The sequence below is a fragment of the Geotrypetes seraphini genome, chromosome 4 (genome assembly GCF_902459505.1).
Source record: "Geotrypetes seraphini chromosome 4, aGeoSer1.1, whole genome shotgun sequence".
Classification (NCBI taxonomy): Eukaryota; Metazoa; Chordata; class Amphibia; order Gymnophiona; family Dermophiidae; genus Geotrypetes; species Geotrypetes seraphini.
The window spans coordinates 133,049,997-133,075,616 of NC_047087.1; the positions used below are offsets into that span (position 1 = coordinate 133,049,997).

At 43.6% G+C, this 25,620-nt stretch overlaps 1 protein-coding gene across 1 annotated transcript in view; it reads left to right on the forward strand.

Moving 5' to 3' along the window:
- LOC117359712 (putative gastrointestinal growth factor xP4) overlaps positions 1-25,620 on the forward strand; it is a 92,390-nt gene that overhangs the window by 33,766 nt on the left and 33,004 nt on the right. The window lies entirely within an intron of this gene.

Below are 25,620 nucleotides of genomic sequence, written 5' to 3' on the forward strand. Positions count from 1 at the left end.
TCTCGCCAGTCGACCGGTGAGGGAGGCGGGGAAGGCAGCCGCTGCTCCCAGAATCCACTGTTGTTGCCGTTGCCTCCACCGCCTCCTCCCCGGCCTGGGTGCACAGCGTGGGGAGCGGGCCAGCAACGGATGCAGCAGTAGTGGCGGCTCAGGGGGTGGTGATAGCGGCGACGCCGGCGGCGGTTCCCCCCGCACAGGGAGTCGCTGGGTAGGTTCAGGGCGGCTGTATTTGCCTGTTTGTCGGACCCCTATTAGTTGCACCTAGAGGACCGGCAGGAGAGTGGCGGTTGCGGTGGTGGTTTCACAATGGCGGCGCCGGCAGTTTGTCCACTGTTGGAGTTTTGTTAAGGTCATCTTGCTGGGAGGGAGACATAAGAGAGTTACCGAGGGTTGGGCTGGGAGGGGAGAGAAGCGATCTGCCTCGGGTGATTCAGGCAGCAGCAGCGTTTACAATTTGCTGCTGTTACCTGCTTCAGGCCTTCTTCTCTGGCGGGTCCTGCCTACTTCCTGTTTTCATGAAGACAGAACCCGCCAGAGAGGAAGACCTGAAGCCGGCAACAGCAATGAATTGTGAATGCTGCTGCTGCTGCCAAGAGGAAAGGGAGCAGAGGGGGAGAGAATGGCTTGGAGGGAAGAAGACATGGCAGGGCATGGACGGAAGGAGGAAGGTATGCCAGACCAAGGGAAAAGGAAGGAGGAGATGCCATATGGAACATATAGAGAACAGACAATGGATGGAAAGAGAAGAGAGGGCAGTGAATGGAAGGGGCAAGACAGAGGGTGAATAGTAGATGGAATGGGTAGAGAGAGGGAGACAGACACTGAATGGAAGTGTGGGGGACAGGGGGCAGACGTTGGAAGGAAGTGGGGAGGAGAAAGAAAAAAGGTCACATGCAGGATTGAGGGAAGAGCATAGAGTTAGAAATAAAGATAGACAGACAGGGGGCCAGGGACAGACACAGACAGAAAGAATGACACAAAGACAGAGAGCGTCCAAGGAGAAAGAGACAAAAAAAAAAAAAAACCAGACAGACAGACATCTACTCTAGCATCCGTTAATGGAGAGAGAGTCAGGGAGGAACTGGAGGGGGAGAGGGAAAAGGGGCTGCTTTCTAGCACCCGTTAATGTAACGGGCTTAAAGACTAGTATATGATAAAGGAAGAATAGCAAAATTATTGAACATAGCACAAAAGCAAAAATTTTCACCTGCTGAAACAAACTGAAAATAGCTGGAGATTGTCCAATGTGGAGTTAATATTCATACAAACAGTCTTAGCAGGAAGACCAACCCTCATTATTTTAACAAAGTGCAAAAATGGCTTTCTTTCTATGAAAGAACTGGTGGCTGAGGACATCAGGGCACATAAGTGTCTGAAATAAGGAATTTAAAATAACGACTTATGAAATGTGAACATACCAAATACCAAAGTATGGCCATAGTCTATACCTTACACATGTTATAAAATGCTGAAGAATGTTAAAATTTTGGCCATAGAATTCCATATACTTGGCAATAGAACCTTTATTATAGAAAGCTACAGCCCTTGCTTACAATAGCTTCTAGTTCTGTAATTATCCCAAGTCTCATGATACCAGATCACCTAAAATAAGACAGGACAGTACTGGCTGATGGGTTAAGTGATGTTATGACAAGTGATATGGGAGAAAAAGAGAATGAAGGAAGGAGTATAAGCTCATGGTGGCAGGAGACATTTTGAGTTAGTTGGAAGTAGAGTTGGTAGCCCTATATTACCTCCAGTCCTATCCTGCTACCATTTCCATTATCTTCCTCTCTTTCTGTTATCTCTTACTGAGTTTAATTAGTTTTTCTTATACCTCGTGTATATCAAGGTGGTATACAGTAGTTACATACTTATGGAACTGAGAAGGGAGATGATATACAGACTAGAAACGAAAAGGGAAAAGTTACATCAGGTTGTTATAATGAACAGAGAGGATTAGTCGGGTGCAGACAAGGCAAGCCTGTGTCTTGACCTGCAGGCCATCATTAGTCAGGGAAGATTCAAGAACTTATTGGTCTCCTGGGTATGGAAACCCATGGTATGCTACTGAGTTATTTATCTCTCTTATTAGAAAGGACAGTCCAAGAAAACTTGGGAGACTAGCCAGTTCAGTCTATTCCTGAAGGTTGAAGCATTAATCTAATCTAATCTGTAATATTTTGTCTGCTGCTTTTCAATTCAGATTCAGAGTGGATTACAAGAATAGAAGCCCTACATTAAAGGGAACACATATACTTAAAAATTATTACACAAAAAGATAAAATCAAGAGTTATATATATTTTTTTAAATTAGGTGTTTAAAACTTTATGAAAAATAATATACGAATCTTAGATTCTTATTTCTAATGGAAGACTGTTCCACGTCTGAACAGCCTGATAAGAAAATAATCGTATCTGTTGACTCTTCCTAATTACTCCTAAAACAGTTGGAAACTTAAGTTTAAAACTACATTTACTCCTTGTAGTAATAAAATTTGCTGAAACACATGAAAGAGATGTTAATTGTTTTGGGACAGTACCATGTAAAGCCTTATTTACTAGACAAGATGCCTTAAATTTAATCCTGTGACCTATATCTAATTGGAAGCTAGAGCAATTTACTCAAGAGCAGTGAAACCCTTTCAATTTTTCTAGTCAAAAAGATTAGTCTAGCAGATATATTTTGAAACAACTGTAATCTAGTAAGAACCTTTTCAAATGCTCCACGGTAAATATAATTACAGTAGTCCAACAATGGTAATAATATTGATTGATAAAGTGCCTGAAAACTAGATTGTGATAAAATAGGATTTATAGTTCTTAGTTGTCAAACACGGAAAAATATTTTTTTAGAAAGCATTCTCATATGGTGAATTAATTCAAAATCAGAATCTAGGATTACATCTAAAATTCTAGATGCATTATCTATTTTCAGAACTTTACCAGATATTAACTTTACTTCATTCATACCGATACTCTCATAATTTCCAAAACCAATACATTTTGTCTTTGCTGTATTCAATTTTAAATCATTTTTCCTAGCCCAATCCCTGAGTTTATCTATAACTTGAATGATATATTCAGGATCATTTATAGTTGCTTCCATGAGTGGACAGAGCAGAAATATCTCATCTACTTATACTGTATATATATTTTGTAACCTAAATATTTTATATATATATATATATATATATATATATATATATATTTGTGTGTGTGTGTGTGTGTGTATAATTTATATATATATATATATAATAAAGAAGGTGAAAATGGAGAACCTTGGAGCACACTACAACTAGCTTTCCGTATTTCAGATATTTCAGTGCCTCTTGCTAATTGATATGTTCTTCCTTCTAAAAATCCCTTCAACTATTGAAAAACATTACCATAAATATCCAACTCACTCAACCTATGTAGCACTAACTGATAATCCACTCTTTCAAATGCAGTGGAAAGATCAAATAGCAGTACCAGTGCCAGTCACCCCATGCTTAAGTGCTCATGCACAGCTGAAACCATCTCTAAAAAATAATGTCTCAGTACCAGGGCAAGATTAATATGCACACATGTACACTGGGCCCCCTGCCCCGCCCCACCCCACCATGCGCCCAGGCGGAAATAGGAAGCTGCGTCAGAGGGAAGCTTTGGGCAAGCAGCACCGCTTGCACAATTACAGTTCCCGTTGCCTTTCTTACCCGCGTTACTTGCTTGTCTTACTTTCCGTCAATGGGGGGTTGCCAATCGGGGTGGGGCCCGCGTTGCCGATCGATGCTGAAGGGGCCCATTGCCGTTTGGAAAAAACAATGTTGATGCCTTCCTTCATCGGGCTCCCCTGACCATTTCGGGCCCTAGGCACGTGCCTACTTGGCCTATTGGTTAATCCTGCCCTGCTCAGTACTATGAAAGGCTCTAAAACCATATTGAGTGCAATTATAATACTCCAACTTGAGTAACAAAATTATTCAATTGATAACACTGGCCAACACTCATTTCAGTGCCTCAAATGTTAGACCTGTTTCTGGGTATATTTGACTTGCTGATACCAAAAATGGTACTAGTTTTCTCCTATTAGCTCTAGTTTTTGAGATACAGAGCATGTGCCATATACCACTCTTCAGTCTGCTCGCCCATTAAAAAATCAGGATATTTTAATGTAGTGTTTAAATTAATATCTTTTAAGCAAGAAGAAAACATATTAAAAATTAAAAGAAAAGTGTTCAACATAAAAATCTACTTATCTCATACCAAAAGCACAAGTTTATGATACAAACTTTCCAGTCATTTGACACACAAGAAGTTCCGACTTTCGAGAGTGGGATCTGCCAGGACAATCACGCATAAGATTCCAAGAATAGTTTGCTATCATTTGTGTATCCCATTTTCCTTGGTATCTGGCTTCTATTGTTTTTATGTCATGGTGAAATCTTTCACCTTGCTCTTAAGTCACCAAGTTTTTCTGGAAAGCAATCTAGGTGACTGTGCAGATAATGGCCTTTAACACTCGTGTTACAGCCAGGCCTGCTGAAATGAATTGAACATATCCTCTACTATCGTGTTTCCCTTGCTGACTCTCCAATCTTTTCATCTCTCCCTCCTGTCCGAACCACACTGACCCTCTGACCGTGAGACCTACTACCTCCCTCTACAGAACAGTGTCGGCAGCACTCTAAACTGGCTGCTTCGCGGCCTTCTGCTGGTGCATTCCCTCTGCTACATCACTGATGTCATCAGCAACACGGCGCACAGATGGCCCCGGCAGGAGAAGGCCACAAAGCAGCCTGTTTAGAGTGCTGCCGATGCTGCTCTGTGGAGAATGGTATGTAGGACTCATGGTCGGATGGGAGGGGGAGATGGAAGGATGGGATGGTCAGCGAGGGTTTGGCTGCGCAGTGGGGTAGGGCTGCTCAAGGGTTCTGCTGCAGCTGCATGGAAGGGAGGGATAGAAGCTGAGCTAGGGTTCTGCTGCACAAGGGATGGGAGGGAGGGAGGGTTAGAAAGATGCTACAGAAGGAAGGCACAAGGGGATGGGTGAAAGTGGAGGAAAGATGCTACATATGTTGGGGAGAGAAAGGAAAGAGGAAGAATTTGGGTGAAGAAGAGGAACGGAGAGATGATCATTATAAATGAAAAAAATAAGACCTACTCTGAAAATAGGACCTAGTGTGCTTTTGGGGCCCATAATTATATAAGATACTGTCTTATTTGGGGGGGAAATACGGTAATTATGTATAGTTGTCTGCCTTCTTGTTGCCCATTAAAGATTTTCACAACATGAACAAATGAAGACCAGGCACGATTCAATTTCATTCATTTATGCTATGAAATGTGGGTCGTTTATAAGTTGTCTGATCTGTGGACCATTGAAAATTCCTGCCTTCAGTTTTTCTATGGTAAGTCCAGGTAACATATGTGCCACATATTCCATGCAAGAACCATCTTTATTCAAAGCCTATACAAATTGTTTCATCAGGCCTAGTTTTATATTAGTAGTGGCAGTATGATTCTATCTCGTGCTACCAAAGGTTCATTGATAATATTTTTTCCTCCAACTACCATATATTCCCTTGGAGGCCAATCTTTTTTTTGGCTCTACTATCCCAAAGATATATCTACTATCCCATAACCATATCTAAGAATCTAGAGCTGATATGGTCTATCCAATGCAATTTTCTGAATCAGTGCCCCAAATAACCCCAGGAACAGGTCAAAAACCCAAGGCACCAAGAAATGGTTTGTTTGGTTTTTTTTGTTGGACTGTGTAATTAATCAGTGATTCGAGCATTTAGCAATCCGGGGCATACTTGCTATTGGTCTAAAAATTTCAGGTTTAGAAAGATCTGTCTATTTTCTTAGGCATTGACAAAATATGTAAACTAGTTTTAGGGTAACAATCCTCTTGTAATGTAATATTGACAAATTGTGTTAACCAATTCACAAGATTTATTGGTATTGTTCCCAACAAATTTGATGGACAAGAGTCAAGTATAAAATACTTTTTAGCTAACCTTTTCAATAATTGATTAATATGCTTATCAGTCACATGTGCCCCCCACCCTTGTTACCCAGATGCTAGGAACACCTTTGGTGTAAGACCACAACATTACCCATACTAGATTTTCTACTTATCACCTACCCCTATCACTATGGAATCCATGACATCTCTCCAGACTATCATATTTGATTATTGTATTACATCTATCAATCCAGTCCTCTTAGGAGACTGCAATATACGCTTTGATGATAACATCAATTCTCAAACTTCATATTTTCTCACTTTCACGTCAGACCTCTCCTGAATACTATTAATCACTACTCCTACTCACTCTCTGATCACACAATAGACATGGTCTTCATTCCTAATGTATCCATTACATCCATAATTGCTCAATCCAACGTCCTTTTTTCATGGACCAATCACTCTTTAATCACAGTCTCATACACCAAACCCATGCCTGGAATCATCCCTCCTCCAACCAACCGACACTTTCAGTAACTCAGTAACATTAATTCTACCAACATTATTACATTACAAATTTCTATTCCGTCATTACCTTTTGGTTCAAAGCGGATTACAAAAAGAGTTATGGAAGAAGGGTTACAACGTTAGATCAGAGAAGGTTTCCAAGAGAGGGAAAAGTAGGATCTGGGGTTAGGGAGGGGATGGTAAGAGGGGGGGTTAAGCTTTATCATGGTATTAAGCTTTATTAAGGGATTTCTTGAAGAGTATAGTTTTTATTTCCTTTCTGAACATCTTGTAGTCTGGGGTTGTTGTCAACAGGTTGGAGACTTGGTTGTCTATCTTCGCTGCCTGAGTGGCCAATAGTCCGTAGTTTTTTCCGTTTTACTTCTTTGATTGGGGGGTAAGTGAATAGGGTGTGTGTTTTTCTATGCCTGGTAGAGGTGGTTTGGATGAGGCGGTCATTTAGGTAGGTTGGACTGTCTCCATTTATAGTTTTAATTTATAGTAGAATTTAAATTGTATTCTTTCCTGGATTGGAAGCCAATGAGAATTGATGAATGCCTCAGTAATGTGATCATGTTTTTTCAATGAATAGACGAGTCTCAGAGCTGTATTCTGAATTCTCTGTAGTTGTTTAATCATTATTGCAGGGCAGGGGAGGTAGAGGATGTTGTAATAGTGTAGGATACTTAGGATTAGAGATTGTACTAGGAGCTGAAATTGTGTTTTTTCGAAGAATTTTCGGACTTGTCTAAGGTTTCTCATAACTGCGAAAGATTTCTGTATTGTTTTGTTAATTTGTGGTTGCATGGTGCAGCCTCTGTCAATAGTCATACCTAGAAGTTTTAGAGTGGTTTGCAAAGGGTAGTTGATAGAGTTGATTTCTAAGTTGGTTATGGTTGGGATTTTGTTATTTTCTAGGAGGATGAATTTAGTTTTGTCTGGGTTGAGTTTCAGTTTGTGGTCTTCCATCCAAGTCGTAGCTGTAGCTAGAGTTCTGTGTAGTGTGTCTGACATTAAGAGCATTGGTTGGTCGAAAGGAATGAGGATGGTGATGTCATCAGCATAGCTATAAGAGGATAGGCCTTGTTTGTTCAGGTAAACGCCAAGAGAGGCCGTATATAGGTTGAAGAGAGTAGGGGACAGTGGGGACCCTTGTGGAATGCTGCAGGGGTTGGACCAAGGTTTGGATTTTTCTTTTTCTGATTTTACTTTGTATGTTCTGGATTTTAAGAAACCTTCAAACCATGAGTATACTTTATCTGAGATGCCTATTGAGTCCAAGATTTGCAGTAGGATGTTATGGTCTACCAGGTCAAATGCCGCCGTCAGGTCCAACTGTATGAGCAGCATTTTTTTTCCAATGCTGAGGTGTTGTCTTGCTGTGTCAATAAGGGAGCCTAGTAGTGTCTCTGTGCTGAAGTTAGTTCTGAAGCCGGATTGCATGGGATGGTCCTCGAGATAGTTGGTGAGGAATTTGGCTACTAATCCTTCTGTTAGTTTGATATATAGAGGTATTGAGACTATTGGTCTGTAGTTGGATGAGAGGTCTGTTGGTCCTTTTGGGTCTTTTAAGATTGGGGTGATGATGATTTTGCTGAGGTCATTCGGGAAAATGCCATCTGTGAGCATGGTTTGTATCCAGTGTAGGAGTAAGGTACGGAACTTAGTGCTCTCTGATGACAGGAGATATGGCGGGCAGTGGTTGAGTTCACATGATGTGTGGCTGTACTTATTGTAGAGTTTGTTGAATTCGGTCCAATGTATCTTAGGGAATTGGGACCAAGATCTGCCTGCAGCACAAGATTCATTTTCTGTGGGGAGTATTGTGACTTCGAGTAGGTGGGTTGGGTTACTAATGAGAGTAGCCCTGGTGTTTTTAATTTTATTCTTGAAGTGTTCAGCTAGGAGGGAGGCTGAAGGGGAGGAGTTATTGTTAGTGGTCAAATAGGGTATGGTGTTAGTTAGATCTTTTAATATTTGGAATAGTTTTTTGGTGTCTTGGGTTTCCGTGCCTATTAGGTTGGTGTAATGTTTTTTTCTCTTTTCTTTTAATAGAAGTTTGTATTGTTTGTTAATTTTTTTCCAGGCAGTTTTCGTGTGATCTTGGTTGTTTTTTCTCCATTTTCTTTCCAGACATCTACATTGTCTCTTGAGTAGGAGTAATTCATCGTCGAACCATTGGTCTGATCGTCTGCATGTTCTGGTTTTGGTTCGAAGTGGGGCTTGTTCATCAAGGATGTTGTTGCTCAAATAGCCCCAGTGTGAAATGAAGTCTTTGGGGATATCTTCTTAGACTGTTTTGTCTACTTTTGACCAGAAAATGGCGGGCTCGATGCGTTTGCGTGATGTGTAGGTTACTATTTTGGATATTGGTTTGGATTTGTTTTTGGTCCAGATGACGTTTAAGGTGTAAGTGTAGTGGTCTGACCAGAGGGATGGGGACCAGGTTCCATTAGACGTTTGAATTTCTGAAGTAGATGTTTGATGGGTCATGAAGGCTGCAATGTCCAGTTGGTGTCCTTTCTCATGAGTAGTTTGTGGATTTAAAATTTGGAAGGATAGGGCATTGAGTAAAGAAAGTAGATTGGCTACTGGCTTGGATGAATGGTCTTCAAGATGAAGGTTTAGGTCTCCTAGGATAAGATTGTGTGCTGCTGTAAGTGAGTTTTGGTATATGAAGTTTTCAAATTCGGATCTAACCATGGCCCAGTTTTCCGGTGTTATATAACAGAGCATGCAGTTTAGTGAGTTTTTCAATGTGGTGGAAGAGATTTGACATGCTAAAAGGTCCATGTAAGGGGTGGAAGTTTTTTCCAATATGTTTAAGGTTAGGGAGTCTTTGAGTAAGATCTCTAATCCACCTCCTCTTTTTTTTCTCTCTGCAGGTCACTGTAATTTTGTATCCTTGAGGGCAAACTTCTATAATTCTTGGGTCTGTGTCCGATGTTAGCCAGGTTTCTGTGAGGAAGAGGCAGTCTAGGTTTTTGTTTTTTATCCAGGTTTCTTTGAGTTCTGTTTTTGGACTAGGGCTCTGACGTTTAAGTAGGCACAGTTAAGGGTGGTGGTTTCTGTTTGGTGGTTGTGAATAGTTTTAGGATAGATGAGTGAATTTGGGTTATGGTGCGGTTTGGTCTTGGGTTGTGTTGCTCTTCTTCCCCATGCTGGTGTTATGGGGTGTTGAACGCTTGTTTGGTGGTTGGAGTTTCTGTCTATTGGAACTCTCCTGTTAGGGTGGGTTTTGATTGCAATTGAGCTAGTGGGAATCTTGGGTAGGTTGTTTGCTTCTACCTTACAGCTGGATATGAGAAGGATTATTAATAGGATAATCTGGGTATTTGTTTGTGGAATTAGCTTCATTATGGAGATAGGGCTGCTGGTAGAGGCAGTGTCGTTTCCAGTGATTAGATTGTTGGCTGTGTTTAGTGTCTGGGTAGGAGAATGGGTTGTGGAGGGAGGTGTTGAGGACTGGTGAGAAGGTAAAAGAAACTAAAACCGGCAAAATCAAACTTTTAAACTGTTGGGGAGATCCCGCTGAGCCTTCCAAATGGCTCAGCGGTGCACCGTCGGGAGGGGATGGGGCGGAGTTCGCTCCCACGCCCAGAGTGTGCCATGCTCTGCCCCGAGTGCTCCCGGTCCGTGGAGGGAGGTGTTGAGGTCCGTCAAGAGGTAAAGAAACTGAAACCGACAAAAACAAACTTTTAAACTATTGGGGAGATCCCATTGAGCCTTCCAACTGGCTCAGCGGTGCACCGTCGGGAGGGGAGGGGGCGGAGGGCGCTCCCACGCCCAGAGTGTGCCTTACTCTGCTCCTGCTCTGCCCCGAGTGCTCCCGGTCCGTGGGGGAAGGTGTTGAGGTCCGTCGAGAGGTAAAAGAAACTGAAACCGGCAAAAACAAACTTTTAAACTGTTGGGGAGATCCCGCTGAGCCTTCCAACTGGCTCAACGGTGCACCGTCGGGAGGGGAGGGGGCGGAGTTCGCTCCCACACCCAGAGTGTGCCTTACTTTGCTCCCGCTCTGCCCCGCTCAATTCCTTAGAGCTTCAATTAGACACTTTCGCATCTCTTTCAGTAGAAGAACAATCTGAACATTGAGACACATCAATGAGATCTCTACTTGATAAGATTGCTCCCTTGGAAAACTCTACCATTACTACCTCAGCAAAAAAGAATCCCTGGTTCACCCCAGAACTCTTCCTAATTAGACACCAACTATATTCAGCCGGGAGACGCCGAAGTTTGTCTTCATCTTTAAAATATTACGAAGAAAAAGCCACATTTTATAAATCCTAAATTCAGCAAAGTAAAAAACACTATTATTCTGAGCGTATTGCTAAAGCTCATACCACTTCAACACTGTACTCCATTGTTAGAACTTTCACCTCACAGACAAAACCCCTCTTTAACATGGTTTCCATGCCCTCAGCACAAGCACTCAGTCTTTTTTGAAAATAAGATTCAACAAGTACAGAACACATTCACTACTGTAAATAACCTTCAAATTTCAGATTTCCCGATCAGCTGTATGCATTTGCCTGTCAGTAAGCTCTCTACTTTCCCCATAACTATCTTCCTGACTTTTTTAATACCATTCAGTCCATGAGATTAACCACGGCCCCTCATGATGCAATTTCTTCAATTCTAAAACACCATTTCACTTTATTTGGTCCATATTATACATTCAAAGTATGATTGCTAATGGTCTATCTACAGGGACTGTACCATTAATCCTGGAAATGTGTTTCTATTCATCCCAAGCTTAAAGATCCAAATCTCCCTCAGTCAGACTGCTCCAGTTATCAGCCAATAGCCATTCTCCCTTTTTTAGGGAAATTCACAGAAAAGATCATTCTGATAGATGGGTAAAGACTCATAATAAATTAATGCTATCCCCCTGAATCAAACAGGATATAAGCCTAACCATTCTACAGAACTCTCATTAATAGGTTTTACTATGTCTATTCTATACTATCAGAATCACAGGAAATCTGTTCATTTTCATTTCATTTGATCTCACGGCTGCTTTCGACACAATCAACCACTCTTTTCTACTTCATAAGCTCAAAACTACAGGTTTCTCTGGAACAGCTCTTAACTGGTTCACTTCCTATTTTTCAAACAATACTTATCAAGTAATGCTACAAGAATCAACATCAAGCACTTACATTCTACCTTTTGGTGTGCTTCAAGGCTCCATTTTGTCCCCTATTCTATTCAATCTTTTCCTCGCACCACTTTTAACACTAACACAGTCTATAGGTTTTACAAAATTTGCATACACATATGACATACAACTATTACATCCTTTACACAAAATCCCCTAGATATTCAAGAGATTAATCAAGATTTGGAACTGATCAGCTCATGGTTGCAATACTCTATCTAAATATCAGTAAATCAAAAGAACTCTTATTTGCCTGCAATGAAAATGAGAAATTAATAGCTCCTGCATGTCTTTAAACTACCCCAATTATGACTGATACTGCTATCAATATGTTTGGCATAATCCTCGACAATAAATTAACCATTCACCAACAAATAGGCTCTAGTCATTCAAAAGTGTTTCTACAAGTTACGAATGATATCAATTTTATCTTTATTAGAACCCTCATTCCTTAACATTCTGATTCACTCTCTCATTATCACACACACTAAAACAGGGGAAACAAATCCACAAAAATCAAACAAGCAAGAGCAAAGTGGAAATGTCCAATCAGAATGGTGCACAAAAAAGTGTCTCTCAACTCATCTGATAAATCCAAATGTCTTTATTCATCCAAAATAACTCATTCATCCAAAGTAACTCAATGACTCGACATGTACATGTTTCGGCCACCCAGCCTGCATCAGGAATCTTAGGAGTCTTTGGGTTTCAAATGGACAAATGGGATCTAAAACCAAACGATCAAAACGTTGCTTCGAATCTTGTGACGCTACAACACATCACGGCCGTGATGTGTTGTAGCGTCACAAGATTCGAAGCAACACATCAAGGCCGTGATGTGTAGCGTCACAAGATTCGAAGCAACGTTTTGATCGTTTGGTTTTAGATCCCATTTGTCCATTTGAAACCCAAAGACTCCTAAGACTCCTGATGCAGGCCGGGTGGCCGAAACATGTACATGTCGAGTCATTGAGTTACTTTGGATGAATGAGTTATTTTGGATGAATAAAGACATTTGGATTTATCAGATGAGTTGAGAGACACTTTTTTGTGCACCATTCTGATTGGACATTTCCACTTTGCTCTTGCTTGCTCACTCTCTCATTATTACACACTAGTCTTTAAGCCCATTACATTAACGGGTGCTAGAATAGATGTGTGTGTCTTTCTTTCTTTCTTTCTTTCTCTCTCTCTCTCTCTCCTTGGCCGCTTTCTGTCTGTCTTTCTTTCTTTCTTTCTGTCTCTCTCTTTCCTCGGCAGTCCACCATCGCCCCTTGCCTGTTCCACCTGTCCAGCAGTAGGCCTTCTCCCTTCCTTTTACCTCCCCCTGTCCAGAAGCACTCCTTACCTGCTCCCCCTGTCCCTCTTCCCTGCTCCCCCTGTCCAGCAGCACTTCTTCCCTGCTCCCCCTGTCCAGCAGCACTCCTTACTTGCTTCCCGTCCCTCTTCCATGCTCCCCCTGTCCAGCAGCACTCCTTACTTTCTCCCCCTGACCCTCTTCCCTGCTCCCCCTGTCCAGCAGCACTCCTTACCTGCTCCCCCTGTCCAGCATGTGGCTTCTCTTCTTTAAAACAGCCTACCGGCTGTAACGAACCTCGCAGGCCGCTCTGCACCTCGGTAGCACATTTCTTGTGACACGATATCGTGCATCAGAAGGAACGTGCTATCGAGATGCACAGTGGCCTGCGAGGTTTGCTACAGCCGTCGATCAGAGATGGAGCATCAGCGGTTGGTGAATGAGGGTGGGAGGGGGGAGTCGTCAGCGTGTCCCCTGCCTCCATGTTCTCCCTGCCTCTGTGTTTGAAAATCGAATTCTGCACGGAAGCACACCTCACGGAGGCAGGAAACATAAAACCCTAAGTGCGCATGCGCGCTTAGGGTTTTATTATAGAGGATTATTATTCTTCCCCATACACATATATACCAATCCCCATACCCCTTCCACAAACACACCCAGCCAACCACACCTCCACCACATACGCACAACATCTACCCACCCCACACTCACCTATACACATCTTTCCACACCCAACCACAAATATATGTAGGTCTTATATAAAATGTGACCCATTTTCTAACAAATCTACATGAAAGAAGGGTTTAGACACCAAGAGAAACATCTTCTATCCTGTTCAAATTAGAATTCATCTTGCTTAAAATAAATGCCATTCTTTAGTTCAACAGAAAAGGAAATTGTGGGGTAGTAAATAGACTATTTATAGAGAAAAAAAAGATTTGTTCTCCCAAGCTGACAGAATCTAACTTCGATCCTATAGAATTCTCCCTGGATCAAAAAGAATAATTACTTTTCGTGTGGGAAAGAGAAACTGAACCTAGAGTTTGTAAAGCATAAATGTTAAGACAGAGAAAGACGCTGTGAATCACATTGAAATACACAATGAAAGGCAGGGTGTGGAAATCTTAAACTAAACTCAACCAAACATGGGTTTGCGATTTGTTAAATATAGATTTTTTTTTTTTCTTTATTCCTTTGAACATGATCTAAGAGTTTTAGATTCTGACCTGCTAGCTAGGCTGAACCAAAGCGAGGCAGTCTCAAAGCAATTCGCAATCTCAGGTTTCTCGGGTTTCTCAGCGGATCCCAGTTGTTTAAAGTAGTGTGCCCCTCCCCCTCCTCCCTTCCCGCCGAGAGCTCGCATGTGCAGCACTCTACACACGGTGCTTCGTGGCCTTCTACTCCCCTGATTTACTCTGGCACGTTCCTGATGACATCATCAGAGACGTGGCAGAATAAATCAGGGCAGTAGAAGGCCCCGAAGCAGCGTGTGTAGAGTGCTGCACACACTGCTTGAATCGGCATTTGGAGTCGGGCCCGCGAAGAAAGTAGCTTCCCTTCCCGCCACTTGAGGTGTCGCCGCGGCTCTTCTCGATCCCCACCAGCCTCAGAAGCCTTCTTCGGCGCTGGTGCGGCTCGTGAGAGGAGCCGACAGGAGAGCAGGATGTCCAGCGCTGGGGTTCAGTCCTTCTGGAGAATGTAGGTAAGTGCTGGGGATTCGCGCATGCGCACTCCTCCGGCCACAGACCTACTGATCACGGAAGCATGCCGATAGGAGTGCGCATGCGCGGCTAGCTTTTTATTATATAGGATTAGTGCTGCCCGATTCATGGAAAACTTTTTTATTCAATTGAATTTGGCCTAATGAATCGATTTTTTTTTTTTTTTTTTAAATTCGATTTGATTCACTTTTCCCACCCAATCAGGCATTTTTTTTCAAACGTCCTGTTGGGATTATTTTGAAGCCTCTTCACCCACGCCACATCCCTTTGCCCTCTCCAACCCCATGCCGGCGCTGTGGTGTAAATAAAATAAACAAAAAAAGACTTTTTCTCTCTGTTAGGTCTTAGCTCATGCTCGGGTCTAACACCACAGGATATATATTTCAAATCTGACATATTGCAATCACATAATAGAAAATAAAATTATTTTTTCTATATTTTGTTGTCTGGCCATTTTATTATTCAAATCATGTTGGGCCCAGGCTCTGGCTTCTGTTTGTCTTCTGTTAACTCACTCACCAGGGTCTCCTGCCCATTTGATGTTTTCTTCTTTCTCCATGCTCACCATACTCGCTCGCCAGGGTCTCCTGCTCATTTGATGTTTTCTTCTTTCTCCATGCTCACCATCTATCTTCCATCTCTGTACCTTTCCTTCCACTGCCATATCCAACATTTATTTCCCACAGCCTAACATCTATCTCTCTCTCTCCCTTCCTGCCTTGTGCCATGGGTCAAACCTCTCTATTCTCATCTATGCAGCATCTCTCCCTCTCCTCCATTATCATGTGCAAAATGTCTCTCTCTCTCCCCATGTACCATTTCTCCCTGTGCTCTTACCTATGTCCAACATTTCTCTCTCTCTTCTCCATTCATGTCTCCATCCCCCTCCACCATGTGCAAGATTTCTCCCTCTCAACCCTTTCTACCTGTTCGCTGCATCTCTCCCTTCCTCTCCTCCACCCCATGTCCAACAATTCTTCCTCTCTCCTTGCAAGTGCAGAAGCTTTCTATCCTCCTATCTTCCTGTGAAGCAGCTTTCCATACTTCCCTCCTATCCCCCTGTGCAGAAGCTTTCCATCCCTCCTTCCCATCCCCCTGTACAGCACCTTCCAAACGCCCCCCCCCCCGTGAGATCCAACATACCTTTCAGCCTCACAAAGCAGCAGCAAGGTTTCCCTCCGCTCCGCCAGGGTTTCCCTCTGCTGTATCATCAGTGCCTTATCTATGGCTTGTGTAAATGATTGCACCTAAATGGAGCATATGGCATAAGATAGCAGGCAGCAGCTATACATTAGATCACTTCCCCTCCTCTGATGGCCTGAGATCACTAAGTCAGCACTTAGATGTCCTAATAGCAGGGACGGCCAAGTACCGATAATCAAAACAAACTTTCTGTACATTCAGCAGCATTTCAAAGCTGTTGTGTGGTCAGAGCTCACAGGGGCACATAGGGAGGTGTGTTAAGGGTGAGAATCAGGCAGGCTTACACCTGGACGTCCTGAAGCAATAATCAAAGCTTTTCTAGGACATCCTAGGCGGAACTTAGACCAAAGTAAAACAGGTCCAAGTGCCCCAAAGGTGACCAAATTGACAAGATGACCACTGGAAGGTTTAAGGCATGGCCCCCCCTTACTCCCCTAGTGGTCACGATCCCCTCCCACCACCCAGAGATTGGGGAATAAAACAGCACATTGAGGGCTTGCCATCAGCTGATCACGGCAGAGGAATCCCCATCAGCTGAGCCAGTTTCGAGGATTCCTGCCGGCTCAGCTGCTAAGGATTCCCCTTGCAGGATCAGCTGGCCCCTCTGCATCTCCCCCTATATCCCTGGACCCCCCTCCTGACATCCCCTGACCCTCCCTACCATCACCCCCACATCCTCCAAGATTCCTAGACCTCCCTCCCACATCTCCAAAATCGCCATTTTGAGCCCCTACACCCTCCTCATGACATCCCCTTACTCCCCCCTGCATCCCCCCATATCCCTGGACCCCTCCTACATCCCCTGATCCTCCCTAGCATCACTCCTACTTCCCCCAACATTCCTAGACCTCCCTCCCACATCCCCAGAATCACCATTTTGAGCCAATCAGGGCCTTAGGCCCCTCTCACTACATCCCAAGTTGCATTGGGAGAAGGAAGGCCTGTCATTCGCAGCACACAGCCCTGTAGGCAGGAGGGAGTGGAATTCCCTCCTGCTGATTTGGCATTGGAAGGTACGTGGGGTCTGGGGATGGGGTGGGTGCATCCAAGGGGATGTTGGAGGATGTGGAGAGAGGGATGTAGGACTCCGTGGTTTAGCTGATCCTGGCATAGGGAATCCCTATCAGCTAAACCGGCAGGAATCCCCCAAACCAGTTCAGCTGATGTAGATTCCTCTGCCACAATCAGACAAGGTAGTTGGGTATGTCTACAAAACTTGCTTTTGTGTGTTTTTCATGTGGACGTTTTTATTTTTGAACATGGCCCAAAAAAGATAGACGTCCTAAGGACTAAAACTTATACATAGGTCATTTTAAAAATAAGAGAGACATCTGGCAGTTTTGAAAATGGACATTTTTTCTGCTGGGTTTGTGGACGTCTTGCCTAAAACATCCAATTGCAGACTTAGATGTCCTATCAAAAATGCCCCTCCACCTGAAGAAATGTTTTTGTTTTAAATTTTAGAAATGCTTAAACTCATTAACAAAAATGTATTATTCTAAAAGATTAAAATTGTTAACATATTGATTTTATTTACTCTCTTGTTCATGGAAACTCCTGTTAGTTTGCTTGCCAAAACAAATTATGTAAGATCTTTGTAAGCAAACTGGTGTTGGCCAACTTGTGTAGTATGCATTATATTATTTTAATGCAGGATGATGATCCTAAACTTGGCAGAATAATTCAAGGTTAATGTTAATTTATTTGTTAGTAGATTTAGTTAACACGTCACCCTTTCCACATAAAACTTTTAACAAACACTTATGTTCATGCTATCTTATTTTCCCCTCCCCCACCCAAGAGAGTAGCCAGACCAACCACTGAGTCTTTACTTTGATTGCAATCGGAAAGTATGTACAATACACGAGGCAAACATTGGAAATAAAACTTCCATCCCTTGATAAATATTATTAAAACATTCAATAAACATGATGAAAGATATAAAGTGGGCTTCTATGCTTCTCTAGGTACAATACATCTTGCAGACAAGAAGCAAAGGTCTGTAGACGACACTCAAAATGTTCTGGATACCGGCAATAACCCTAATGCAGGGGCTCATCCATATCAACCTAGGAGCCAAAGCAGTAGAATGTAAGAACCTTATTTTCTATCTGTGCTACTGAGTTCTAGAAGTATTGATGACTTAAAAAAAAAAGAAAGAAAGAAAGAAAAATCAATGTTGGATTTTTTTTTTTTTTAAATCAAAATCTTGTCCATGTTCTCACAAATACTTTCCTGTGGCAAGTGGTTTTTCTATCAGTTTTTGTATGAATCTTATGTGACAATTTAGTTTTATATCTAAGGTTTCTTAAGGAAGCATGAGGAAAATTTAAAGCAAGTTAAAGATTAGAATTTCAAGGAAAAGTACAGAACTCTAGAACTTACATTGGTCTTAAATAAAACTAGATTTTAGCAAGTTGTGATAGTTTTATTGGACCAATACAAACATTATCTAAAGATGTAATTTAATTTTTTTTTAAAAACAAAACATAGGGCTCCTTTTACAAAGCCGCGTTAGCGGTTTTAGCGCACGCAGCTTTTTAGCACACGCTAAACCCGCGCTATGCGGCTAGAACTAACACCAGCTCAATGCTAGCGTTAGAGTCTAGTGCGGCTGGCAGTTTAGCGCGTGCTATTACGCATGTTAAACCGCTAACGCGGCTTCGTAAAAGGAGCCCATAGTCTTTGAGTGGAATTTGGGCAGTGTGTGGGCAGGGTACAGATTTACACAGGTAGATTAAAAAATACTAATGTTTAAGCCTGTTACATTAACGGATGCTAGAATAGATGTGTAGAATTTATTTATTTATTTATTTCTGTCTCTCTCCCTCCCGCTGTCTTTCTTTCTTTTTTTTTTTTTCTTTCTTTGTCTCTCTACATAGTAACATAGTAGATGACAGCACATAAAGACCCGAATGGTCCATCCAGTCTGCCCAACCTGATTCAATTTAAATTTTTTCTTCTTAGCTATTTCTGGGCAAGAATCCAAAGCTCTACCCGGTACTGTGCTTGGGTTCCAACTGCCGAAATCTCCGTTAAAACCTAGTCCATCCCATCTAAACCCTCCCAGCCATTTAAGCCCTCTCCAGCCCATCCTCCCCCAAACGGCCATATACAGACACAGATCATGCAAGTCTGCCCAGTACTAGCCTTAGTTCAATATTTAATATTATTTTCTGATTCTAGATCTTCTGTGTTCATCCCATGCTTCTTTGAACTCCGTCACCGTTTTCTTCTCCACCACCTCTCTCGGGAGCGCATTCTAGGCATCCACCATTCAGTAAAGTAGAATTTCCTAACATTGCTCTTGAATCTACCACCCCTCAACCTCAAATTATGTCCTCTGGTTTTACCATTTTCCTTTCTCTGGAAAAGATTTTGTTCTACGTTAATACCCTTCAAGTATTTGAACGTCTGAATCATATCTCCCCTGTCTCTCCTTTCCTCTAGGGTATACATATTCAGGGCTTCCAGTCTCTCCTCATACGTCTTCTGGCGCAAGCCTCCTATCATTGTTGTCACCCTCCTCTGGACCTCTTCAAGTCTTCTTACGTCCTTCGCCAGTTACGGTCTCCAAAACTGAACACAATACTCCCTGCCCCCTTCTCTGTCTTTCTTTCTTCTATTGGCTCCTGGCGCTATCCATCACCATTTCCTTAGTCCTCTGTACCCTTTTGGCCCTCATCGATTCTCCACTGCATTTATCACCCTTTCAGTCCCAGCTCCATTTCTATCTATCCTTCCTTCCATTGCCTCCAAGGCCATTCTTCCTGTCTCTATATTCCACCCCCACCTAGCTTCTCTTCCTTTTTTACCCTTTCTCTTGTACCCCACCCCAGGACCAATTTCTATCTCATCTCTCCCCTGCCCCTCTCCATGGTACTGCAACTCTCCCTCTCCCCATTCCAACATCTGCCATTTTAACCCTCTTCACCCAACCGCACCCCAACACCAAAGCCTGCACCAATTCAAACCCCACCTCCTCCCTGGCTACTGCACTGAATATTTGGGCAGGCTACCCCTCCCCAGCCCTTCACCCTGATGTACCCTCCACATACACACACCTGGTCCACCGCACCCACAGGTCTGCCCTCCCTCCACGTGGGTCTGGCCTCCTGGACCCCTATTACTTACCCGAGGCGGCAGCAGCGATCCTGACCTACCAACCTCTGTACCCAAAGCAGTAGCAGCGGCAGTAATACTGACTCGCCAACCTTCCTTACCCTAAGCAGCAGTGGCAGCACTGTAAACAGGCTGTTCGCAGCCACAGGACCGCCATCAGAAATTTCTGGGCCCCTTACTGAGCAATCCTATTGGGCCCCCCACGCACCCCTTCCCCCCCCCTCCCGACGCCCCCCCTTCTTCCATGGGCCGAATACACACATACTTTTCTGCTAATGCTCCACCTAAGCCAGTCCCGTAAAATCTTCTCACGTCCATTGGGTGATTTGGCATAGAGGAGATATTCATAAAAAGAACGTCCGTCAAGATCTTTACTCATAGACTGTGCCATTTGCTTTAAATCATCTTCCATCATTAATCTAAATTGCACAATTCTTTCTCTGTCTTTGTCCTGAATGGCATCTGGCCACAATGCTGGATCCTTCCAGTCAACAAATTTATGAGCAGGCGCGGAGAACGCATTTTTAAACAAATGTAGTTTATCCTTGTACTCTTTATGTAATTTTAATCATCTATGGATATGTTTGTATGTTTATTGTTCAAATGGTTTTATTTATTTCCCCAAATTTATTTTTGTTATACGCATTGAAAATATTTGATATTGCATTTAAATCAAAATCTCAATAAACTTGAAACTTGAAACGAGTGCCCGTGAGATTGTGGGAGGGTTAAATACTCAAAACTTAGAAGAATAACAATTTACTTAAAGTTTTTGCTACGCCAGCTTTCTGGTATCTTTACATACAGTGGCGTACGTAGCATATGTAACACCCGGGGCCCATCATTTTTTGGCACCCCCCTCCCATCTGTAAGAAAAACATGATTTTTAGTAACAAACCACACGTCACACATGAGTACCTAGGAAAAGGCAGCATCTTACATATTGCAGTGAGCAGTACATCAATATACCCATTGTAAAACTAAACAAGCCAGACCAGCACAGATCAATCCTACACCATCAATCCTAACAGAAAACCATGTCTTTCGAACACACAGAACACAGAAAACACCTTCGCCTAGTATGGAATATGTCATCACAAACTAACCCCTCACTCTTTTACAAAACTGTAGTGTGGATTTTAGCCACAGTGGTAACAGCCCTGACGCTCATAGAATTCTGAGCATCAGAGCTGCTACCACCACGGCTGGCGCTAAAAAATGCTCCACAGTTTTGTAAAAGGGGGGATAAAATAGAAATACACAGTTTCAACGCTCTAGCTCAGAGGTGCCCAAACTTTTTGAGCTTGTGAGCTACTTTAAAATGACCAAGTCAAAATGATCTACCAACAATAAAATTAAAAAACACAAAGCACACTATAAGCTGAGAAAATGTTAATTATCATTCCTATTCTGGGTTTTTTTCAAAGAGGTCAAGGCAGATGACTCTATGCATTGTCACCTCAGTAACAACCATACAAAAATAGACAAATATACATACCCTCCATCCTTTTTATTAAACCACAATAGCAGTTTTTAGCGCAGGGAGCTGCACTGAATGCCCAGCGCTGCTGTTGACGCTCATAGGCTCCCTGCGCTAAAAACCACTATTGCGGTTTAGTAAAAGGGGACCATATTGTAAAATATAGAAAGCAGATATAAATTCAGAACTGTGCATAGTAAGTGAAGGGAAGTTTTCATCTCTGGGAATTTACCCAGTTAACTATTAAGTTATTTGGGCAAATTCCTTTGAAAACTGTGGTAATACTGCCTCCACTTTGCTAAATTTAAAATAAAATCATTTTTCCTACCTTGTCTGGTGATTTCATGAGTCTCTGGTTGCACTTTCTTCTTCTGACTGTGCATCCAATCTTTCTTCCCTTCTATCAGCCTGTATGCTTTCTCTCCTCCACACCTCATTCCCTCCCCCAACTTTTTCTTCCTCTCTCCCTGACCTTTCTTTCTTTTTTTCTGTTTCTCTTCTTTCCTTATGTTTCCCTGCCTGCCCCCTTTCTTTCTTTCTCCCTGCCGTTCCCCAAGCCACTGCCACTGCCGCTGTCATCGGGGAACAGGAACCACCAATGGATAACAGGCCTCAAAGCTGACGCCGACGCTGACGCATGCTCTCCCTGCTTCGGGCCGATCAGTCTTCCTCTCCCCGACGTCAATTCTGCCGTCGGAGAGGAAGTTCCGCCCAGCCAGGCAGCGATCGCCAAGACAAATTGAGTCCTGGGTGATCGACTCACTTTGCCTTAGCGAGCTACTGGCGCCCCTGCCTTAGAACACTGCCTAGGACCCTGGGGGAGCCCGGGCCCCCTGTCAGCTCCGGGCCCCTGAATGCAGGACTGGTAGTACTGCCCTGATGGCGGCCCTGCGCAGCCAGCCCCGACAGGGCCTTTCCTTTACCGCATCCAAAATGATGCAGCAGAGGAAAGGCCCTGCCAGGGCTTGCTGTGAACAGCCTGTTTACAGCACTGCCACTGCTGCTTTAGGTAAGGAATGGGGTGTTGGCGGATCAGGACTACTGCCACTACGCTGAAACTGCCCTGCTCAGCGGTTCCTCCCTGAGACGCTTCCCTGCTCAGCGGTTCTTCTACTGTGCATGCGGAGGCACAGAATTTCAAGTGCGCATGTGCGGATAGGGTTTTATTGTTATAGATTATAAAGTACAGATGTACTTTCACAATCTAGGCCAGTGTTTACTAAGTGAGTCCTGGAGTACCCCCTTGCCAGTTCAGGATATCCACAATAAATATTTATGAAAGAAATTTACATGTAATGGAAGCAATAAATCAATCTATTGCATATTAATTGTGAATATCCTGAAAACCTGGCTGACAAGGGCATACTCCAGTAACAACTTAGGAAACACTGATCTTTGCACTAGCACTTATGATAGGCCGCTGAAAAGTTTGTAGCTCAACCAAGAAGAGAATACTGTGGAGCCATGAAAGTTACAAGTTATTCCACATTTTTCTTACCACTTGCAGCTCTACTTGGCTGTGCCGCATCGCTCTAGCTCAAAAAAAAAAAAAAGATTTTATATAGTAAAAATGCTCGAGTACCTGAATAATTACATGTAAACCATTCTGAGCTCCCCTGGGAGAACGGTATAGAAAACTGAATAAATAAATACAATTTTTATTAAGTTGTAACCCTTCTCCTTCACGTCTAGAAAAGATGGCTACCTAGGAGGTTTATTGCATGCATTATCAGTATAGAGAAGGGGTCAATATTCAACAGCACAGTGACCACAAAGATATCCATGTAAATTGCAAGGATATTTTAAAATGCATATTCAAGTAATTTGTTTAATATGGAGTACTGAATATGCTACCCTGAGCTGATCAGGATGGTAAAATATTACAGCTCTCTGGATGAATTTAGGTCCTAGTCATAGAATTCCCCTGACCCTGTCTCAAGTTAAATAGATGCATTTTGGTGTACAAAAACTTATGCTACAAAATGTAGTCATTTAGATGCCTGGAAAAGTTATAATATTTATGCAGCCAGCACCTACTGATGACCGTGTAAGTGCTTTTAATATTGACCCCAAGATTTGTTGATAAAATGGAGTCTTTAAAAGTTCTATAATACAATCTTCAGCTATGAAACACACATGAGTATACTGTAAGGCTCTGATTCTGTATAAGATGCCTGGGAGAGGTGTCCTGTACAGAATTGGGCCTACACTAAACTCCGATTCTGTAACCGGCGTCCATGTTACAGACACTGGTTAGAGAATCGGGTTAGATTAGACACGGGCCGCTACACTTATCGCGGCAAGGGATATGTATAGCGGCCGCCTGTTCCATCACCGGCAGGAGGATGCCCAATTCCTCCCGCCGGAACTCCCCGGAAACTCCCTCCCCCCCAAACTCGTAATTGCCGGCAGGAGGATGCCCAACTCCTCCTGCCAGAACCCCCCGGAAACTCCCTCCCCCCAAAACTCGTAATCGCCGGCAGGAGGATGCCCAACTCCTCCTGGCCGGACCCCCCCCTCCCCCCAAAACTCGTAATCGCCGGCAGGAGGATGCCCAACTCCTCCTGGCCGGACCCCCCCCTCCCCCCCAAAATCATAATTGCCGGCAGGAGGATGCCCAACTCTTCCTGCCGGAAAGCTGGACCCCCTCCGGACACCCCCCCAACTAACCTCCCTCCTCCAACTAACCTTTAAATGTTGGTCGGCTGGACGGGTCTTGCTGCCGTCCAGCCGACAGGCCCGCCTCATGGAAATGAGACAGGCCCGCCCCTTTCCGGCCCATCCCCGCTAAATCTAAGGCCTTATTTGGCACCTGGGCCAATCGGGCCTTAGGATTAGTGGGGATGGGCGGACCCGCTATACCTAAGGCCTGATTGGTCCAGGCTTCTAGAACCTGGGCCAATCAGGCCTTAGATTTAGAGGGGATGGGCTGGGAAGGGGCGGGCCCGTCTCATTTCCACGAGGCGGGCCTGTCGGCTGGACGGCAGCAAGACCCGTCCAGCCGACCAACATATAAAGGTTAGTTGGAGGAGGGAGGTTAGTTGGGGGGTGTCCAGAGGGGGTCCGGCTTTCCGGCAGGAGGAGTTGGGCATCCTCCTGCCGGCGTTTATGAGTTTGGGGGGAAGGGGGGTCCGGGGGGTTCCGGCAGGAGGAATTTTGCATCCTCCTGCCAGCGATTATGAGTTTGGGGGGGAGGGGGGTTCCGGCAGGAGGAGTTGGGCATCCTCCTGCCGGCAATTATGAGTTTGGGGGGGGAGGGGGGTCCGGGGGGTTCCAGCAGGAGCAGTTGGGCATCCTCCTGCCGGCGATTACGAGTTTGGGGGGGAGGGGGGTCCGGGGTTCCAGCAGGAGGAGTTGGGTATCCTGCTGCCGGTGATGGGACAGGCGGCTGCGGCCGCTATACTTATTGCAGCAGGGAGATCTCTTGCCGCGATAAGTATAGCGGCCGCGTCTACTTACAATGTAGACCAGCATTTTGCTGGCCTACATTTTAAGTGTCTCTTCCTCTACTAGGGAGATGCATAGGGCTGCCTAGGTTCACCTAAGGCCCTTAGGCGAGCTTAGGCGTCTTGCGGGCCTCCCTAGGCTCCCGGAGGCGCCTTCAATATAGGCGGCATGCCTGGGGAACATTTTTTTTTTAAACATGCATCCCGATTGGCTGATTAGACAGCTGTAGGACGCCTACAGCTGCCTAAAATCGAGACGCACTTTGCAGAATCAGGGCCTCAGTGTCTTACAGTAGTATAGAATATAGCTATGTAGCTGAACCTTCTTAGGAAAATATAAGGATAAATGAAGGAGGTGTTAGTTTTAGAATTAATCACTGAAAGGTAAAGTTTAATTGGAAGAAATTTAAAGAATTGTTGCTTTTTGACCACAAATGAGGGAAATTTCCTTTTATAGCAGACAAAGTTAACCAGTAACTTTATAATACAAGGGTTTTTTTTGGTATATTTATTTTAGAGAATGACACGGTGACAGAATTTGCCACAGGCTCTGTTCTTCTACACTAGCATTTTTCAGTGCAAGGCATGGGGATCAGTGGTTGTGTCCATTCTGATTCTTCCCTCTCTCCTTACAGAATGAAATGGGGATGGTTTCCTGTGGTTATCCATGGGGACGAGGACAAATTCTGTCACCGTGTCATTCTCTATTTTAATGGAATTCTTC